Source organism: Mus caroli, unplaced genomic scaffold, assembly GCF_978045245.1.
Source record: "Mus caroli unplaced genomic scaffold, Mus_caroli_1 scaffold_2, whole genome shotgun sequence".
Lineage (NCBI taxonomy): Eukaryota > Metazoa > Chordata > Mammalia > Rodentia > Muridae > Mus > Mus caroli.
In genome coordinates, this window is record NW_028227257.1 from 86,770,102 (window position 1) to 86,791,418 (window position 21,317).

The following is a 21,317-nucleotide window of genomic DNA, read 5'->3' on the forward strand; positions in this document are numbered from 1 at the left end:
AATAATTTTATGGTTGGTGGTCACCACAACATGGGGAACTAACTGTATTAAGGGGTCACAGCATTAGGTAGGTTGAGAACCACTAGTTTAGATTAATGATGGGTTTAGGCTGTGCTGTGGACCCCGCTATGGTTTCAGGGTACCAGGTGATAGCAGATGACTGAGCAAGACAGCCAGGGAAGCAGGGCAGCACGTTTGTTTGGCTGTGTCCTAAGGAAGACAGTGTTTGTGACAAATGGTCTCATTCCTGGTTCACGGTTTTCCTGCCTCCCTCTGCAGACCTCTCCTTACCCTTTGACCCTTCCCTGGGCAGTTCTCTGGCTGCCTGGATAGCACCACCATCCTATTCATGGGTCCCCATTCCATCTCATTGCTTTCTCTCCTAAAGGAGCCTGACCAGGCTTCAGTGCCAAGCAAGTTACATTTAAACGGTGGCCCTGAACTCAGTGCTGGGATTGTCTCTCTGTGTCTTTGTCTTTGTATGGATTTTTAATGTTTTAATCTTTATTAGAATTATCTGCATGAGACAGAGGGATGGCTTAGTCAGTAAAATGCGTGTCAGTCACTGCAAGCATGAGGAGCTGAGTGTGTATCCGTAGGACTCATGTAATAAACCAGGCTTGGAGACACACACCCATAACTCTAGTGCTGCTGAGGTGGACACAGGCAGATCCCTGAAGCTCATTCTAGTGAGGCTTAAGGTTAGAGATACCTTGTCTCAAATGAAGAAATACAGAACTACATAAAGGTAGGGAGGGATCAAGGAAAGACCTGATGTAGACCTCTAGCTTCTACACATATAACACATACACATACACACACACACACACAGAACAGACACACATACACACACACACACACACACACATAGAGACACATTCACACACATACAGACACACACACATGCACACGTGTACACAGGAGTCTCTCTGCATGCAGCCCATGCTTTTAGCCTAGCTCCTCACCCTTGGCCAAGTGGCCAGAGAGCAGGCTATCTGGATGAAGTCAGGCAGTCCCCCAGCTGTGGCATGAGGGGATGGAGAGCTACCTGCTTCCTTTGCTCTGCTCAGCCCTCCTGGGTACCCTGCCTCCCACTGCTTTACAGCATCCAGGGATTTTGGAGAAGGAAAACGGCTGCGCCTGGTCCCACCTTTTGTACTTTGGTGTTGTATTAGTAATTTTTCATTCACTCTGACAAATACTGGAGATAATTACATTACAAAGAGAAAAGGGTTGATTTGGCTTATAGTTCTGCAGATTCTGGCCTATGGCTGGGTGGACTTGTGGCTGGGTAGAGGGACGTCAGGTCACAGTGGAGTACAGAGCTGAGCAGAGAGTTTCACTTCTTGTACAGTGTGAAGAGAGGAGAGAAAGAGCTAGAGCCCCGCGATGTCTTTCAAGGGTGCATCCCCGGGACCTGAGCAACCCCCTCCCTTCCTGAAAGCTTTAAGCCCTGCCCCCATACTGCAGTCAGGGGTCAAGCCTTTAACACAGGCCTCACGTGATAGTGCCGCTAAGTATCTTCTCACACAGTGATTGGCCTGGGTCTCCTGAGTGGAATACCAGCCTGCACCCTTAGATCAGGCTCTGCTTCCTGTGGGCCCTGGAAAGCCCTTCTGAAGAGCTTCGTGCCATCCCAGTAGAGAACAGATTGCAGGTTCCTGATGCTGGTAGCTTCTCACAGCCCACTTGTGCTTGCTGGGAGGTTCTGGGCTTCCTGTTACTACTCACTGTTGATCTCATCGGAGCTTTGTGAATCTGGGAATCTGTCTGGAGATTGTCAGATCTCCACCATAAACCCATAGCACTGGGGGAAAAGCTGCCCCTGAAGAACCTGGGTGTTTGGTTCTTTTTGTTTCTTTTAATAATTATTTATTTTTAATTTTTAGATATAATCTCACTCTATACCAGACTGGCCTTGGCCTCATAGAGATCCATCCACTTCTGCCTCCAGTGTGCTGGGGTGGAAGGCATTGTCTCCACACCCTAGCTGATAGTATCTTCATTTACTAGGTTAATTATAGAATCATCCACTAAATAAAATTGCACCTCACGTAAGATTCTACTATGGGAATGTTAGAAAGAAGCTAGGCCTGGGGAGGTGAGCAGCTCTGTCTAGTCTCCCCTTGCCCTGCCAGCCCCATGCTGAGAGGGATCACTTATGTTCTGGACCATTTAACTCCGTGGAAGGCTTGTCTCTGGCAGGAGCAGTACCCTCCTAGCCAACCCTGATATTTAAGAGGTCATCTCTGAATACCTCAGATCACAAGGGCCCTGACTTCTGCTGGTGGGCCCCTCCCCTCACACCAGCTCTGGGGCTCCTCTGCCTGCTCTCTCACCCCTCCCTGCTTCCCAGTCTTCATTTAGCTGGGACTGTTCCCCAACTGTCCCAGGTGCTCTAGGGTAACCATCAGCCTGTCTGCCTTTCCTCAGGGTTCGTGTTCCCCAAGTGGCCTCTTATGTCTCCTCCCCCTGCTCCCCCATTTCTGAGCTGGACTGGTCCCAGGTAACAAGCTTGGATTAATTTCCCAGTTCCATATAAAGGCTGACAAAACTGAGCTCTGACTACACACCAGTCGCACCTGCACCTCCTACCCCTCCTACAAGCGGTAAAGCTTCCAGCATCCCTCGTCATTGCCTTAAGTTCTCCTCAGTGAGAACCGTCGGCTTTAGTTGAGATCCACTAGTTCCACTGATAACATGTCGCCTCTCAGTTTGGAGAGTATTAGTGTCATGTCACTATAAAGATGTCCTGAAGCTTAGAAAGAAGGTTTGGTGGCTCACGTCTAATGTCTGTCAGCTCACTGGTTTGGCCTCCCATGTTAATGGTAGGGACATGTGATGGGGTAAGTGGTCATGAGAGAGCAAGATGGGGGAGGTGTTGAGCCCCACAGCATCCTTCCAGGGCATGCCCACTCTGAGTACCCCTTGCACTTCACCCCTTAAAGGCCACAGTGCTCTCCACTGCCACCATATGAGGACCAAGCCTTTACATTTGGGTCTTTGGGAGACTCACCAAGGTGTACACTGCTCTGTAACTGCACACGCTGCCTTTGCCTTCTGTGTACACCTGTCAGTTGAGGGTCACCTTGGCTGCCTTCTGTGTACACCTGTCAGTTGAGCGTCACCTTGGTTGCAGTGTTAAAGCTGCTCATACATCTCAGTGGATCCTCCCTGGGAGTGCAGCTTCAGGTCACTTTGTAATCTAGGCATGTGCTTTGTGGAGAAAACAATCACTGGGCCTCCTACCTCCCTGCCAGGAGAGAGGTCAGCATGAACTGACACCAGGGCTTGACATCATCCTGAGAAAATTAGAGCAAGAGCTTAACAAGATGCAGGAACAGTTGTCGCCAGCAGGGGTCTCCCTCTACTTTTAAGTGACTAATTTTCCTGCCAGGGATTTAAGTCTGTGAGAAATCCCCAATGCCAGGAACTGCTTGCTTCTCAAGGGACACAGTCCTCACTGCTGTTCTCTAGAGACCATTTTGTTCAAGTGACAGTGCAGGCATTTGCGCTACATGGGACAGCACCCATGACACACACACATGCACACATGCATTCATGCACTCACTGAGGGGGAGGTGGATTAAAACTAACTGAATATAAATATAAAAGAAAGGCTATGATCTGAGTGTTGTATAGTCATTATCATCGTAACCATTACTGTTGGCATAAAGGAGAGGGTTATGGAGCGGCTATACCTACGGACAGAGCTCTAGCCTTAACTGAGCCAAAGCTATGAGGAAGCCAATAGTTATGAAGAAGACCATAACAGAGAGAAGCCCCTCCGTAGATAATTCTGAAAAATCCCTGAGAGCAACGTGAACAAGACAGCACTGGGAAGTCTAGCTGTGACCTGCATGGCTTCAGGAGAGATGTTGAAAGCAATCTCTTCAGTTAGTGGATGTGAGCTGGCTCTCACTTGAACTTTATTGTATCCTGTGCTAATTAACTAGTTAATTGATTTATTGAAGCCCTAATTGGTTTTTTTGGGGGGGGGATTATGGGCCATAGTAAGGCTTTGTGACTCTGGTTACAAGGGCAAAATTCATCTTGGGGTGCAGTTTACCCACAGAGCTGGTTGGGAAGATGGTGTCCAAGTTCTAGAATACACTAAGCTCAAACAGACGGATGGCACTCAGGAGCAGTTGCCAGGCAGGTTGGCTGGGAGGCAGCCTTCCCAGTAGGTCTTAGAGATGAGCTTTGTTATGTTAAAGGCAGGAGAAAGTTTGCAGCTAAATGTCTCTCTACAGTCAAATGGCACTTTCATACCCCAGCCTCCCTGGAATCACAAGAGAAAGCATGCAGTCTCCTGTCTCCGAAGGCTGGGGAGACGCTGGACTGGCTGGTTAGAAATGTTTATGTGAAGGGGAAAAGGTGTAAGTGGACCCCTGATTTATCTGTTGAGCAGAGTTCCCAACACTGTTTTATTGCTCAGTGGCTCCACAAGCAGTGACCTCTAACCCTAGCAACACTAGGAGGTGGAAGTCAGGAGCCTGCCTCGCCTTTGAACTCTCCTTTGTACTCAGCTGACCAGAGGCCTTCGAGGTGGCAGGGACTTGACCATCTTGTCTTCTGGTCGCCAGCACTCAGGAAAACCGAAGCAGCGAGTTTCTGCTCTGTTGCATCTCACTGTAGTTTGTGGTTGCCTAGGAGATATGCCACATCTGTGTGCTGCAGGGGAGCCTTGGGGATGGTGGCATCTGAGTAGGGGATGGACAGGCCACTGCTTAGCAAGTGAGCCCAGGGGTGCGGCACCCAGACAGAGCCAGAGAGGCCACAAGGCAAGAGAGTTGTGCCCGTCTGTGCCTGTGCCCACGTGCTTCATGTGTGGGCGAGCAACTCGAGGGTTCTCTAGTTTGCCTCATTTATACAGAATCTCCATGCACTGAATTCCAGGATTTGGTTTCCATAGCCACAGCTGTTTTGATGCCCCAACCTTGAAGGGAGGAGGGCAGTGTCACACAAATTATTTGAGTCTGAGATGGGTCAGAGCTCTCAGCAGAGCAGCCAGGCCAGAAGTGTTGTAGGCTTCCTTCCCTGCAGCAGATCTGCACAGATGGTGCAGGTTCTTCAGGACACAGTGCCTTTGTTTTGTTTTTCATGGCCTGCATTCCCGGTCTCAGTATCAACGAATATACCATTTCTCCAAAGCTGTTATTAGTGGGGACCTCAATCCTTAAATTAAAGTTTAATCTGGTAAACATATCTAATTAAAAAATATATTGGTTCATTTTTGTCTTAACAGTGTTTTCTGTTTGGTCTATATTTCTTTTTTGTTTGTTTGTTTAGATTTACTTATTTTTATTTTGTGCATGGGAGTGTTTGCTCACATATTTTGTCAGTGTGCCACCCCAGTGCCTGGCCCATGGAGATTAGAGGAGGATGCCAGGTCCCCGAGAAACGGAGCTACAGACAGTTGTGAGCCACCTTGTGGGTGCAGGGAATTAACTGCTGGGCCCAGGCCGTTGTTCCAGCCCCTTAAGCTTTCAGTTTTGAAAGCGTTCTGCAAGTCCCTCATGTGTCTAGACTCCTCAGCCACCCAGACTCTGTGTTATCCACGGATCCCCTGTGCTGCTGGCCTGTCTTGTCCCTAAGGTTGTCTGGCAGTCTGCCCATTATCCCTACCCCAGCATACCCCAGTTTACAAAGCAGATTCTTTCTACAGGAGGGAGATAGACTGTTGGAAGAGTCAGCTTTTACATGCAGTAATCTTCCAAAGACTACACAGCCAAGGCAGGCAGGGCATACACTGTTCTGCCACAAATGCGCTCAGACCCCAGGGCCATTTGGCCTGGGCTGTGGATGAAGTCAGGTCGCATTCCCAGCCACTCAGGCTGACCTCCCATCACCTCACCTAGCCTCCTCCCCAGCGAGGTTGCTTGAGATATTTCAAGCTGGACAGTCCTGGAAATACATTAGGAAGAAAGGGTGTCATTGCTAATTTCTGGGGTCAGTGCTGTAATCCATGTAATTCTCACCCCTCTCCCCAGCCGTGAAATGGAGAATTTTTTATTTACCCAAGTGAGAGCCTGAGATGGCACAGAGGCAAAGGAGCTTGTGTGCAAACCTGACAACCTTAGTGCCATCCCTAGAATTCATGAGGCGGAGGAAGGCACCAATTCCTGCATGTTGTCCTCTGACCTCCAAATGGTATCAGTGTTACACACATGTACACACACACACACTCAGTACTTCACATATACTCAACATGCACATGCATATATGATAAATAAATTGGTACATTATATTTTTGGAATTACACATACTCTCATACAAATATACATATAAGAAATAAATTAGATTATACTCTTGGAACTACACACACTCACACATGTACACATGTAATAAATTAATAGATTATAGTCTTGAAAATAAACAATACACATGTAATAAATAGAGGATTATACTCTTAGAATTACACTCAAACACACTAACATTCTCACATACACATATACATGTAATAAATTAGTATATTATATTCTTTTTTTTTTTGGTTTTATTTTTGTTTTTCGAGATGGTTTCTCTGTATAGCCCTGGCTGTCCTGGAACTCACTCTGTAGACCAGGCTGGCCTCGAACTCAGTAATCCTCCTGCCTTTGCCTCCTGAGTGCTGGGATTAAAGGCGTGTGCCACCACACCAGCTAGTATATTATATTCTTGGAAGCACACATGCTAACACATACACACATGAAACAATTTCCCTTCAATTCTGATAGGCTACTCTGCTGTCTTCTTCAACTTGGCTTTCCAGCTTGCTCTTAGAACGTATGGGGCTGGCAGAGCAGCTCAGTGGTAGAACACTTGCCTCACATACACAAGGTCCTGATTTTAGACCCCAGCACGACCAGAGAAGAAAAATGCTACTGTGTCACTTCCCTCAGAGGGAGCACTTTCTGGGCTGGAATTCTTCCTTTGAAAGGAGAAGTGAGTTCTGACACCCAGAGGCCCTGTGGTCGATAGGAGAGCCTTGCTGAGGGTTACCACTTGGGGGAGATTTTCAATGCATGTTTTTTCAGTAGTACTGTGTATTCTGTGTTTGAGTTTTTCCGTGTATATAACCCCACACTGTGAGGGACCAATCCATGCAGTTGTTTAAAGCAGGGTAAATAAGGACTGCTTTAATCGGCATCTTAAGGGAGAACATTGCTCTGTGTGTATGTTAAAACTTTTTTTTGAAACTTTGGTATTAGGAACCTTGTTGGAAAAAGACGTTTACCAAGTATCTGATGGGAAGCCAAGAAAAGCATTTTAATAGAACTGTCTCAGATTTATAGTTCACTGGGGCTTGTAAATAAATTTTCCTGTCTTTAAGATTTGGACTGATTTGCAGTTGTTTGGTATAGCTTCTGAGATTTAAATCCTTGAGGTCCAGATGGAGAGACCATAAAGCCGTGTTCTCTGGCAGCCTTGGTATATCTTGTCCATGTGCAAGCATAACTGGGTAGTGGCACAGCTTGGCTAGCCTGCTGTGATGCCAGTGTCCGTTCAGTGCTTGGCTTTTCTACGGAAATGTACTTAACTATCCAATGAATTTATATATACACACACACGTGGGTGTATGTAGTGTGTGTTTTGTCTTTGTATGAGCACATGTCTGCACATGTGTGTGCAGGCCAGAAGTTGACATCTCATACATCACTGCCCCTCTTACATTTCTGAATCAGGGGCTCTCACTGAACTTGGTGCTCATTAATTAGCTCCACTGGCTGGCCAGCAAGTCCCAGAGATCCTCTTGACTTTGCCCCTCACTCCCCTGACCCCCAGCACTGGCTACAGATCTGTACCACTGTGCATTCCGTCTTACATGGGTGCTGGAGATCCAGTCTCAGGTCCTTCTGTTTGTACAGCAGTCACTCTGCTGAGTTAGCTCTCACCCCAGGAGCATAGACTTTGTTCCTAGCATGTGTTGGCGTGTAGGAATGCAGCCTGTTTTTTCACAGGGGACCTCAAGTTACTGGCACAAATGTCAACAACAATGAGAAATCCTAGGTCGGGAGTGTTACATACCCAGTTGTCCTGAAGACCATCAGGAGTGTCTCCCAGAGGAGAGCAGGTCAGGCGGAAGGAGGCTTCGACACAGGGCACTGTGCTAGAGAAGGGGGATGGGCTGTGACGCCCTTGTCTTCCACTGGAGAGCTGGTTGGTAAGTGGGAGTACAGTGAAGCACCCCTGTCTGCCGGGGAGGACTCAGTACCAGCAGCAGAGGGCTTCATGGTGAGTTAGGAGGAAGGGGTGGTCGCTTGGCGAGGAGTGGCTTCTGGGAGAAAGGAGGCTAGGTAGTTGAAGGTTTGTAAAAATCAAATCTTAGAAATTATCCAGGCATTCCTCAGACTTTACAAATGACTGGTAAGGCCTGGGGCACCAGTAACCTTGAGGACATGTCTGATAGCCAGAGCACTGGAGCCCAGGTCACAAGGCGTCTAGTCGGGTATTTTGAGTTTTGTTTTTATGTGACATACAGCAGTATTTTCCAGCCTGCAGTGAGCTGAGTTCAATTCAGTGGGTCACAACTGGCATCTTTTTCTTTTTTTCTTTTTCTTTTTTAAAGAATAGGAAACTATCAGAGTGTTATATGGTGAAGGTAACTATTTCCTGAAACATTGGCTTCCGTCTTGGGTTTTTGGCCGGGGTATAGCTCAGTGGTAGAGCACTTGCCGAGCATATACAAGGCCCTGTGCTCAATACTTAGACGAAAGTTTTCAAAATAATCTGTCTTAACTTCCCATAGAAAGCATATTTGTATGTTTTAACTATGAGTCCTGATCAAAACTGTTTTAAAAATGTACTAGTGGGAAGCTCACGGTCTGTGAGTGGGAGAGACCTGAATTTGGACACTCAAGCCCATCTCATGTTGATGAGCTCTGTCATGGGCCAGTTCCTTAACTTCCCAGGCTTCAGCTTTCCAGTGGAAGCCAGGCTGGGTAAGACTGCCTAGAGGTCTCGTCCACCGAATGAGATCATGGATTTAAAGCATGTGGGTTCTGGCCCCAGCTCCTTGCTGGCGGTCATTTGGGAACTCCCTGGGGCCTGCATCTGAATTTGGGGAAGTGCCTCCCAGTAAGGAGCATGGCCTTCAGGAACCACAGTGAGTTAGTGTGCGGATGTGTTATGCATTTGCTCCTGGGCTTGGAAACTTGAAACAGAATGGAGTCCTGTGGGCTCGGGTGTGCTCCCTAAGTCTTGGCATGGAGGTAGTCACCTCTGTTCTTCCCTCAGGATCAACAGGGCTCACAGGGAGATAAACACTGATCCCCTGGTCGGCCTTTTTGTTTTAATTCTCTGTTACAACTTTCCCCCTTGCCAGTGAAATGATTTTTTGCTAATTTTTCCCTTCATCTTCTGATCTCTTCTCTGTCACGTGATGATTTTTATTCATTTTTTTTTTTTGGTGGGCGTGCTAAACATTAAAAACAAAGTAAACAGAGAAAATTAAAATCCAGGTTCACATCTAGGGCATGGACAGCTGTGAAGGCCTTCATGGAGTGGATGTGAGGCCCAGGCAGGGGACTTGGGTCACATCTTCAGAAACAGTAGTCACACCCCGCTGGAGAAAATGTGTTTTAGGGCAGGGTTTTTCTCTACTTTCTGCTTTTCCCCTTCTCTCTGTTCCCTCAGCCACCTTTCCCGACCCCTTCCTTGCCAGGCCAGTTCTGTCTCCTATCTGAAGTTCTACTAGAGAGCAGAGACGAGTCTCAGCCCCCAGACGCTTCAGGCCAGGGGCTAAAACACTCCCATAAATCTGAGGCTCATTTTAGTGCCATGTGAAGCCGTGTGAAGGGCTGCTCTCTGTGGCCCCTGCCCTCTCGCTTTATGGCTGCTTTGCCTCTTCTCTATAAAGAGGCCCAATGGAGTCATTTGGAAATTCTTATCAGTTTGCTGACAGCTATATGGGCCTTTCTGCTGAGTCCGGGAGCTCAAGCAGGCGTGTGAAATTTTTGATATTAAAACTGAAGAAAACTGCCAGGCAGAAGAGACTGGGCAGTGCAGTGGCAATCTGGGGGAGACAGACGAGGCTAGCCAAGTCAGTAACCCTGTGGATCTGACCTCACTGTTGGCCGTTGGTAGGGAGGTACTCAGGATGAAGATGGGATAGAAAGGGCCTTCTAGAAGCTTCCATCTTTAACTCCGTGCTGACAAATGCTGTTTCCCTGGCAACTTGCCTTCCTAGCGGGAGGTAGGCAAGTCCAGGGGTCTGGGGTGGCCAGATTGGCAGCTGTTTCTTTTCCTAAAAGCAATGTCTGGCTAGCTCCAGCTTGCGGTCTATGTGTCCGCAGCTTTGCTGTTATTGAAGTTAAAGGAACGTTGCTGAGTCTGCTTCCCTGCCCTTTAGACCCCTCCTCAGCAATCCTCCCCTAGTGCTTTGTGGAGGCCCCAGGCCCATCAGTGCCTGAGCCTCTGCCCTCCCCTGCACAGACAAGAGGCTGGAAGCTGCCCTTCCTCACCTTTCCACTTTCCCTTTCTTCCTTTGCTGGAAAACTCTTGTGGTAACCGAAGGGAAGGAAAAGCCATTACCTGGACTGAGGCCAGTAGCTTGATGGGAGCTTCAAAATCTTTGGCATCTCCCACCCAGAATGCTTTTCCAGGCATTTTGAGCCTCTTCCCTCAGTTTCCCAGCCTTGCCATGGGTATGTGTGTGTGTGTGTGTGTGTGTGTGTGTGTGTGTGTGTGAGTGAGAGGGTGTCCTCTGTCCCCCTGCTCTGCTGAGGGCCTTAGGAGGGACATGGTGATGATAAGTCAAGTCAGTGGACATATATACACATGCACATACAATATGCACACATATACACATACATATACACATATCTGTACCCCTTTCTGTCATAGACATTATCTTTCCTTTTTCTAGGAGTTTTGAATATTAACAGTTTTGCAAGCATGTTCAATTTAAAGCAGCCATTTAGCTTGAGATTGAGACAAAAGCAAAGGGTGTTTGTGGTGTGGCAACCAGGCTGACTCATGCAGCTGTCATGCAGAGTTGGGCAAACAATGAAGACACTGGTTCTGTTACTACTCATACACCTTCTAAGGGAGCGTTGTGATAGTCAAAAACTAAAGGACAACTAAACCAGAGTATCCCAGACTCCGAAATGGTAGACCTACCTTCTCACTGTTTCCATCTGACAAATTCATATTCTCTGATTTAAAATAATGAAGTGGATATATCTTATACCATGCTTTTAACATTTTTAGAGCCATCATTTTATTTTATGTGTATGGATAATTTGCCTGCATGTCTGTTTGCATAACATATGACTGCCTGGTGCCTTCGACAGCCAGAGAAGGTATTGAATCCCTTAGGAACAGAGTTACAGATGGTTGGGAGCCGCCCTGTGGGTGCTAGGAACAAACTCAGGTCCTCTGCAATGCAGCAAGTGCTATGAAGCAGTGTGCATCCTTTCCAGCCCTGCTTACACTGTAACTCTGACCAAACTGAGTGCTGCAAGTGTGAAGTCGTAAATAAGTGGTTGGGCCTCTTTAGGGGTTCAGGGAGGACCATGTGCCACTGTTTCCTTCTTGGGCATCAGCAGAGAAACTTGTCTAAAGCTAACCACAGGTTAATCCTTCATAATGGGTCCCCAACATGAGGCCCGGCTTCGGGAAATGGCCTCTCTAATAAAAGGTATTAAACATTAATTTGTAGCCTGTGTAAGAATTGTCTTAGTCTTTGAGCTGGTGTCCCATAGGGTGAGACTATTTATTAAGTTCCTCAGAATTCCTTATAGGAAATGTCATTGTAGGATTTGTGAATTCATTATACAATATGTTTTCAACTCTTCAGTAAGAGTTAAACTGATTCATAAAGTAAGCTGTTTTGTTTATTTACACAACATGGTGTATGTTTAATATGCTACTGTCTTTGACACCCGTTGAAGTAAAGGATTTCTGTCTGGAGTTATAAACGCTGAGGCTAGGCTTTGCATATCGATAGGAATTGTCTCTCAGCATTGCAGGCGCTTAGAGAATTTGACGTTGCATAATTATTGGGACTGATGTGATTTATAATTTTATAACAGTGCGATTCTTCTTATGCTGGGTTGTGGGTCTTTGGCGCATAAGGCAATGATTACATGCATTGATTTCATTATTGTCGCATAAAGTCTGCTAACACTGAATGACTCCAGGAGCAGTGACAGTGTGGCTCTCCATCACCATTACTGGCAACATAGTGTTCTTCCTTATGGACACTTAAGAGCTGGTTTGTCACATTTAAACATGACTTACAGTTGGCACGCTGCTTAGTGGAGAGCGCTCACCTAGCATGCGCAGGCCCTGGGCTCAGTTCTCCAGCACCACAAACTAACTGTGCTTATTGTCCATGGCAGTAAGGACAATACGAAAGGACACGTGACAACATGGTTTGCTGGACACCCTTCAGGCCCTGGTGCTCTTACTAGAAGGAACAGTATTTTCTTTTTAAGTGTTTGAAATTCACATTTATGTTGAGGTGAATTCAAATTTTAGCCTAATTGGATCAGGCCTTGAGATGCTTGCACGGGTATTACTTTAGAAAGAGCCTTGAGCTTTGCTTGTGGCTTTGAGCTTCGGGTTAGGGTTGAGTGTGGCTGTATGGCATTCTGAGAAAGGGACAGCAAACTCCAGAGCTGGTGAGCGGTAGAAGACTGGTGCAGCGTGTAGACTACAGGTCAGACTGCAAATTCTTCTGCTCTCTTCAGCTGAGACTAACCAGATCAGTCAGACGTCAATATTTCCCCGGATCTAATTCTCTGTCAAGCTCTGGGCAGACTGGCTTTGACATGGCCACAAGTATCATCCTTGGAGTCCTAAGAAATTTCAGAGAAGAAGGCCTCAGGTTTCTTAAACACTCAGCTGCTGAAATGATTTTAAGGATAAGGTGCAGGAGGGCTCAGAATCCCCACTGTGAAGAGCTTTCTGAGTCATAGTTTAGGCACTTGGAACTCATGAGAGAACTCTCTAATATACCGCAGGCAGGTTTCTTGAGGCCTTTGTGTAATAGCCTACAGTCATCCTAGTTCATAGCTCACTCAGGTGACAAATGGTAGGGGCAAAAAGAGAGCCACCAACACCACACTACTCAGAGTCCTGCTCTGGCGCAAGCACAGAAGGCTTTTCCTTTGGGATCCCCAGACTTCATCAGAAAGAGAGCAGGGGTTGGCTCTCCAGCAGCCAGCCGTTCATAGAGGACTGGGGCTCTACTCAAGTAGACCAGTGACTCTCCTCTTTTTTTCCCCTTGGAATGAATGTGTGTTACAGTAGAAAGGGCAGTAAGATCATCTGACTGCTGAGTTCACATCCATACCAATAGAAAGAGCCTGCACCTCCCTACCACTGTCTGCAGATGTTCACTAAAGAAAATGGGAGAGGGCCCCGTGCCAGTATAGTAGCTTTGGGGGTGAGTAAGCTTTTGGTTGTCTTTTCAGTCAGTTCACATGGTGTGTGTGTGTGTGTGTGTGTGTGTGTGTGTGTGTGTGTGTGTGTGTGTGCGTGCGCGCGCGCGCGCTATTTTAATTAACAGGAGCAGGCATTTCAAGTGGGCCTGCTTGGAATAAGGCTTGTTTTATATTTACCTTCTCTAGTCAAACAAACACATGCTCTCTTTCTCCTGGTTTTAGCATAGCAAACACGGGAAATCTCACCCCAGGCAGATTCCTTTATAGCTGGTTGGCCCAAGTTGTAGTCTTATTTGTTTATTTTTGATGACAGACCTTGATTAAAGGTTTCCAGTGCACCTTTCAGCTCTTTCATGAAGCCAGCCGGGAGGGAGAGAAGGCTGGTCAGCTGCGGGCCCTGAAGAAGCTCCTTATCTGGCCTGGATAACAGTGGGATTTGGTGGCAGGATGACTCCGAAATCTTAGCAGGCAGAATGCAGTCTCTAGCCTCTTTGTTGAGAGAGTTGGGCAAACATAATTTTATTGGTCAGTGGCTCCTGCTTTAGTAACCTTTCACCTCTGTGGCTCTTGAAGGTGCAGGCCACTGGCCGGCCTTGCCTTTGAACTCCTCAAGGCTCCTGCCTCCTCAAAGGCTCCCAGTCAGGGTTGGTGTTTTGCTTAGGACCTCACCTCACAGCAGGGCCTCAGCCGTTGGAAACTGATCCACCCTCAGAGCGTTGACATACTTGAAGGTGACACCCCTGAGACTGGAGACCTATGGCTTTCTATTTCAGGACCTGTCTGTCACATGTCAAGAAGCATGACTCAGGCTTCCCCCTTTCCTCCTCTCCACGGGACGGGAGGTCATCACCCTGGGGTATTTCCTAAGAGTGATCACAGAGCCCTCTCTTACCCCATTCTCTCCCAACTTTGCCCAAGGCATTTATTTTGGGAGAGTTTTGAAGACTGCAGAAACATGCAAATCCTAAGCTGCCCTCAGTGTCCAGGAGTGTCACTGATGTCACAAAGACCGTGGGGCTCGAATGTTTTGTCCTGATGCCTCATATCATACAAGCCAGAGTCATAAGACAGCCCAGCACCCCCCAAACCCCCTCTTTGAGGAACAACTTGATCTTGCAAGAGAACAGAAAGAACAGAGGTTGCCTTCCCACCTCTGCCCTCTCGTCCCTGTGTAACTCCTGCCCAAGGAACAGGAGTCCAAATGTTGCTATTTAGAGGCAGCTCTGGGGGCACAGGCATTAGAAGGTTTCAGCTTACCATCTCTGGCAAAGAACCAAACTTGTCATTCCAAAAATATTTAGTGGAAATCCATCTTCTGCTGGTGATGTCTTTAGCCTCGATGAGGTCCTGGGTGGAGGGACCTCACTCAGTCAAGGCCCTATGTTTTCCCAGAATCCAACAGCATACTGTTGATAATCGCATTGTCTTTTGGAGAGAAGATGACAGTGTGCTGGGGTCTGTGTTCGGTACCAAGGCTACACTGTACCTGCCTTTGACCCTCTGCCCTCCTGTGGTCATAAGAAGTGTTTTGGGGGCTGGCGAGATGGCTCAGTGGTTAAGAGCGCCGACTGCTCTTCTGGAGGTCCCGAGTTCAAATCCCAGCAACCACATGGTGGCTCACAACCATCTGTAACGAAATCTGATGCCCTCTTCTGGAGTGTCTGAAGACAGCTACAGTGTACTTATAATAAATAAATAAATAAATAAATAAATAAATCTAAAAAAAAATTAAAAAAAAAAGCAAAAAACAATTGTTTTAGCCGGGCGTGGTGGCGCACGCCTTTAATCCCAGCACTCGGGAGGCAGAAGCAGGCAGATTTCTGAGTTCGAGGCCAGCCTGGTCTACAAAGTGAGCTCCAGGACAGCCAGAGCTATAAAGAGAAACCCTGCCTCGAAAAACCAAAAAAAAAAAAAAAAAAAGAAGTGTTTTGGGTGTGGTTCTGAGCTCGTGATCTGAGTTTCTGCCAGCTTCTGAACTGGCCACTTCTGAATGGTAGCTGTCATTCTCTCCTGCAGAGAAAGCAAGCAGGCCAGAGAAGCTGAGTTGGTGACCTAAGCATTGGAAGAATTGGAAGCCTGGGGTTTAAAAAGTGTGAAGTTTTATTTATGAAGTGCTATGACTCTTTTTTTTAAGCACCCTTTGAACTGTGATAATCATCTGAAATAATTTTTAAATACCTAGTTTAAGGAAGTTTCTGAACTGTGAATTGTACAGGCTGAGGTCTTTGTTCTGAAGTATCCAGTGGTCTCAAGGTAGGGTGAGGTGGGGTGGTGGGCGCCTGTTAGTATATGTATTATCTACCTGTTCATGTTTGAGTTAGTCAGCTAGGGCTGCCATAGCAAAGTAGCAAAAGCCGGATGGCTTGAACACCAGAAAGATGTTTTTCACATCCTGGCAGCCCAAGTCCAGGATGAAGTGGCAGTGTTGGGTTCTCTGAGGCTTCCTGCTCACCGATGACCCCCAACCCCTATTCATCCCTGTGCCTCTTCAGACACGGTCTCATGAGTTCATGCATCATTGTGTCCAGATTCTCTGGTAAAGTCAGATTGGAGCAACACCCCTGCCCAGCTCATCTTGACCTGGTCACCTTTTTAAGTCACCTCTCCATAGTCACATACCCTAGGGTTATGGGATAGACACAGTTCAGCTTGGGCAGTGTCAGTCTGTAGTTGTGGGTTAGGGCTCCGTTGAGAAGGCCCTCACTGTGAAGTCTACCCTGAGGTGTTTCTCCTACCACATTCCTGCTACCTCCTAAGGACAAACAGTAGGAACAGAGAAGGGGAAGAAAAATGCTTTATCTGGGAAACTTTACCAGGAAAGAGTGATGCTTTAAGGCACACCTCACTGCACTGTGCAGAAGACGAAGACAGGCTGCTGCAAAACTCAAGAATGTGAGTTGACTCTGCCCAGCTGTCCTCAGTGTTTTCTAGTGGGGTCAGCCTTCTATTGCAGAGCTTATCTGATCACAGCGGAGTGACAGAGATAGGTGGGCAGATGGACAAATACATAATTTACCTCGAACAAGACTTGGACCTACTGAAATCCTATCACAGCTTCCTAAGAGAGCTGGGATTCCAGGCCTGCACCAGCACAGCATGTGGCAACACGAATATACATTCTCTTCCTCCTCCTCCTCCTCCTCCTCCTGCCCCTCCTCCTCTTCCTCTTCCTCCTCCTCCTCCTGCTCCTCCTCCTCCTGCCCCTCTTCCTCCTCTTCTTCCTCTTCCTCTTCCTTTTTTTGTGATTGTTTGAGATAGGATCTCACTGTGTAGCTTGAGCTAGCCACAGCCTGGACCTGGTCTAGAGCCTTGGTGTATAACCTTGCACACATCCTTTGCCTTCAGATGCCTTCAGTCTTCCTTCTGCTTTTATGTCCCTAGTGAGAGCTGGCTTCTGACTGTATTAGAATGAGCATAACAGTTCCTCTAGAGTCAAAGAGAATATTATGTTTTGAGTTTTGAAACCTCTTGTTTGGGGTTATTCTCAGAGGGTCTTCTTCCATCATTGCTCCTGAGACTTACACAAGCCCGTGCCCTCTGCTGGGCCATAATGGCCTCCTCATTTGGCAAAAGGAGACTTCTCAAGACTGTAGGATTTTCAGCTGCTGTTTGATCCCTCTAGTGCGCTCAGTGGGAGCCTAGCTCAGAGCACACTTCAGTGTTCCTTGGGTTAAATTTTAAGTCAGGGAAAAGCTGGACCAGTAACCCCCATGAACTTGTCAGTGCCTCAATTTTCTCATCATAAAACAGGGGTAATTCCTTGAGCTGTGAGGATTAAATGAATGAATACAGGTAAAGCACTTAAAACGGTGCCTTCTGCATAGCAAGTGCCTCATTAATCGGCAGGTGTTTCCTGACCCCCACCCCCTCTTATGAGTGCTGGGCCTGAGCCAAAGAGTGAAACAGGCAAACACCCGCTCTCCGCTCCCTCCCAGGCAGCCTTGCCTGCAGCAGGGCCAGTGTTGGGGTGAGGATGCGGATGGAGTGCTGCAGCCTTACCCAGAGCAGAGCTGAGCTTGCTTGTCACACTCCACGGATCCATGTGCCTTTGGGACATGGAGTGCTGCGGGGGGCTAGAGGCTGTTGGTCTGCGCTAGGTCTTCCTGTTTTCTCTCTGATCTTTAACTTACTCCTTTTCTGAATTCTATTTCCCGATGCAGAGAAAGGTGTGGGGCATTCCATTCCACATCCCCTCCCTTTGCCTGTGTTCTAGCTTTCTCTGAAAACTAGGCTTTCCTTTCTTTCTGGGAGTCAATCATGTAATCTAAAGCCATGTGAACTTGTAAGGAGCCTGTAACCATATATTGACCCCTGAAAAACACCCTAATTGGAAACTTGTGACCTCACCGAGTGCATTCCTGCGCTCGCAGCCATTACTCCTGTGGGTGTTGCTGTTCAGACTTTCACACTTGTTTGTGATTTCTAAGGAGGGTGTGCTCTAATGTTTTCTCCGAAGGAATTACTGTATATTAATTTGTTTATATTGCATATATTTTAAAAAATTTAGAATTTCATACATGAGTACTGTATTTACATTTACATAAGTTCCTCTCCTCTCTGCCCCACCCCCAGCACCTCCCTGTCCTCCCAGCTCTCTCTCAAACCATGGCCTCTCTCTCTGTCTGTCTGTCTCTCTTTCAGTTGTAAACACATACAAGCAACATTAAATGAACTATGTAAGCTGAATGTTAATTCTTTAATCACCCCCAATAAATATAATTTCTGAGACTGGAGATAAAAGAAAGGGACACTTTGCTTCCGAGTGAATGGCACGTGTATGGGCCTTTGGGGATTTGACAGCCATGTGTTTGAGGGCAGAATTTGAATACCAACCCATGTTCTTCTTTGCCATCTAACCTCTGGGTGACCCAGAGCTTTGGGTTAGAGAATAAGATCTTGAACTTGTAGAAAATACAGAGACCCAAAGGGAAGCTGAGTTGTATGTCAGTATGAGGTTGCGGTGTATGGATACTGTAGGAGTTCTCTGCACTGTGCGTGCTAGGGAGACATGGGCTGACACTAATGTAACGTTCATTCAGCACCAGGAACATGGATTCAGGTGGCGAGCGAGGGCTCAGAGATAGCTAACAGAAGGGCTAGAGTTAAAGCCACATGCTCTTGACACCTGAGAGGAGGTATGGACAAACTCGATTCCCAGGAAGGGTGGGAGGGAGAAAAGTGGGGGGTATCTAATAGGCTGTGGGATCCATAACTGTGTTGGTTACATTTTTTTTTACTACCTATGTGTGAACTTGGTAGACTGTTAATAATTTTGAAAGGCAGAATGGTTTGCATCGATTGTTCAGTAGGTCTGGTATAATGCAAACATGAGGACCTGAGTTCAGATCCCCAGTGCCCAAGTAAAAGTCATGCATGCATCTTCGTCCCCACTGCTCAGGGAATGGACACAGGAGGAGACCTGGGGCTCACTGGCCAGCCAACCTAGCCAAAATGACAAGCTGTAGTTTCAGTAAGAAACCCTGTCTGGAAAGGTCACATAGAGAGAGGCCTGAAGAAGACATGCTAAGATCATGGCCTGGAATGTGCACATATGTGCATGTGTGTGCATGTGTGTACACAGAAAGAAAGAAAATAGAAAAGAAAGGGGACAGCAGATGCCCAGCATGGACTCTAAATTCTAATGTATGTTCAGGGTTATAGAAATGCATGGTAAGAAATGTGAGATCAGATCCCGGAAGAGACTAATTCATAGGGAGAATTATTGGCTGAGTGTGGTGGTACATACCTATATTCCAGAACTTGATTGGCTGAGGCAGGAGGATGGTGAGTTCAAAGCTAGCCTGGCCATCAGAGCAAAGGCATCATGTTGTATAGCAGCTCCAAGGAGGAAAGCAAAGGATTTGGTTAGCAAGGTGTGGTCCCTTGTGTCCTGCCCTCAGCTTCGCCTGCATTTAAAATGGTTCTCAGCTGTTCTCTGGAGCAACAGGGTCTCTTAAAATAGAGTCACTGCTGTGGGGCCCAGTCTGTCCTCTGCTGCTGCTGCTGGGGAGGGTTGGTTGTGTTAAGGTTAAAATTCTACCTCCTGCTTCTGTTCCAGTGAAAGTTTGGGCTCCAGGGAAAGTTTGGGGCTCCAGGGGAAGTTTGGGGCTCCAGTGTGCAGAAGCTATGAGAACCGAGGGAATCCCCTGCCTTAAAAACATCCAGGCCCTTTCTGAGAAGTCTGCCTGTATGCAAGGCTGGCAAAGTTTGTTTGCTTTGTGGGCCTGCTGACAGTGTCAGTCCCCCTAGAACTTATGTTTGTTCCCCGTGAGGTCACAGGGGACAGAGCAGGTGCTGGGGTGGCAGAGAATGGAGTGTTGTGTGAATAAGAAGAGCCTTGGGATGCTTTCAAGGAAGATGTAAACCTCTAAGTATGGGTAGTTTTTTTTAAATTTTTTCTTTTAGAGCAGTTTTAGGTTCACAGCAAGGTTGAGTAGAACGTACGGAGTTCTCATATAGCCTATCCTTACCGTTAACAGTCTCCTCCATTCCAGCATCCCAGTCCCAGCATCCCTCTCCTCTATATGACTGACTCCGGAAAAGGGCCCTCTCCAATAGTCTGAAGTTTAGCCAGGCCTCAGTCTTCACTGTCCACCGTATGGGTTTGAATAACCATTGCCAAATTATAATCATTACCAAATCACTGAACTAAAAATCATCTCTCCTCGACTACTGTGGTAGTGTGCATCTCTAATCCCAGGACTGGAGAGGAATAGGCAGGTAGATCTCTGTGAGTTCTAGTCAGCCTTTTCAGCATAGCAGGTTCCAGGCCAGCCATGGCTGGCTATATAGTGAGACCCCGCCTCAGATCGATCAGTCAATCAATCAATCAATAAAACTTGTAGAAAATTTAATAAAAGAGAACTGACCCTCCCCCTTGGAGCAGCCACCAACTATCAGTGTTTCTTAGCTGGAGTCATGGTCATGAGCCCCTCCCACTCCAGTTGACTGGCTAGTTCTCGTGAAGGCCAGCATGTGGGCGCTCGTGAGTGCCTTAGAGCAGAGCCTCTTCCTTCTCCTGAGTAGATGGACGTTAGGAGAGAGGCTGACTTACGTCATTTGTTACTGTCCGTTTTGTTGCAATTGTTGTTTCATTTCTTTTCTCACATACATTTTTTCTTTTTTTTTTTAAGATTTATTTATTATATATAAGTACACTGTAACTGTCCTCAGACACTCCAGAAGAGGGCGCCAGATCTCATTGTGGATGGTTGTGAGCCACCATGTGGTTGCCGGGATCCGAACTCTGGACCTTCGGAAGAGCAGTCGGGTGCTCTTACCCACTGAGCCATCTCACCAGCCCTCTCACATACATTTTATTAAAGTTGCAACTTAATTCCAGGTCTCATGTGACTAGAATCATAGAGCTCAGTACTATGTGACTCCAACTTTGTGACCTTTTCCCTGGAAACTGAAGACCATAGATGTCTTTGTTCTGCTTCTGGGTTGGTTTGTTTTCAGTTTTCCCCCCTTCTTCTCTTTTGCCTTTGGGGTTTTATTTAAAGGGTCACAGGTACCTAAGGAAATCAGAAGAGATCATTGGATTCCCTGGGCTGCTGTTACAAGCATTTGTGAGCTGACTAATGTGAGTGCTGAGAACCAAGCACTGGGCCCTGCAAGAGCCCCAAGCTCTCAACCACAGCCCCCACCTCCTGAGGGGTCAGTGTGACTTTATGCTGTCACATTAGCTGGGATGGGCTTGTTGTTCTAAACTCTGGTTTGCTCTTCAGGGTTAGAATAAGTCCCAAGTATGTTTTTAAATCCCTGTACCATAACACACAGAGCACAGGTCCTTAAAGAGCAGAGCATTCCAGATCCTCTCCCTTGTTGCCATTTTTTAAATTTATCTATTAGCTTATACATTATGACAGCCATATACATATATAATCAGCTACATTGTTGGGTTCTCTGCCTCCAACTAACTGTCAGGAGCAGAGAGCAGTA

The 21,317-nt window shown here is 47.0% G+C and overlaps 1 protein-coding gene across 1 annotated transcript in view; it reads left to right on the top strand.

Moving 5' to 3' along the window:
* The window catches only part of Ext2 (exostosin glycosyltransferase 2), a 127,323-nt gene that overhangs the window by 33,201 nt on the left and 72,805 nt on the right, over nucleotides 1-21,317 (top strand). The window lies entirely within an intron of this gene.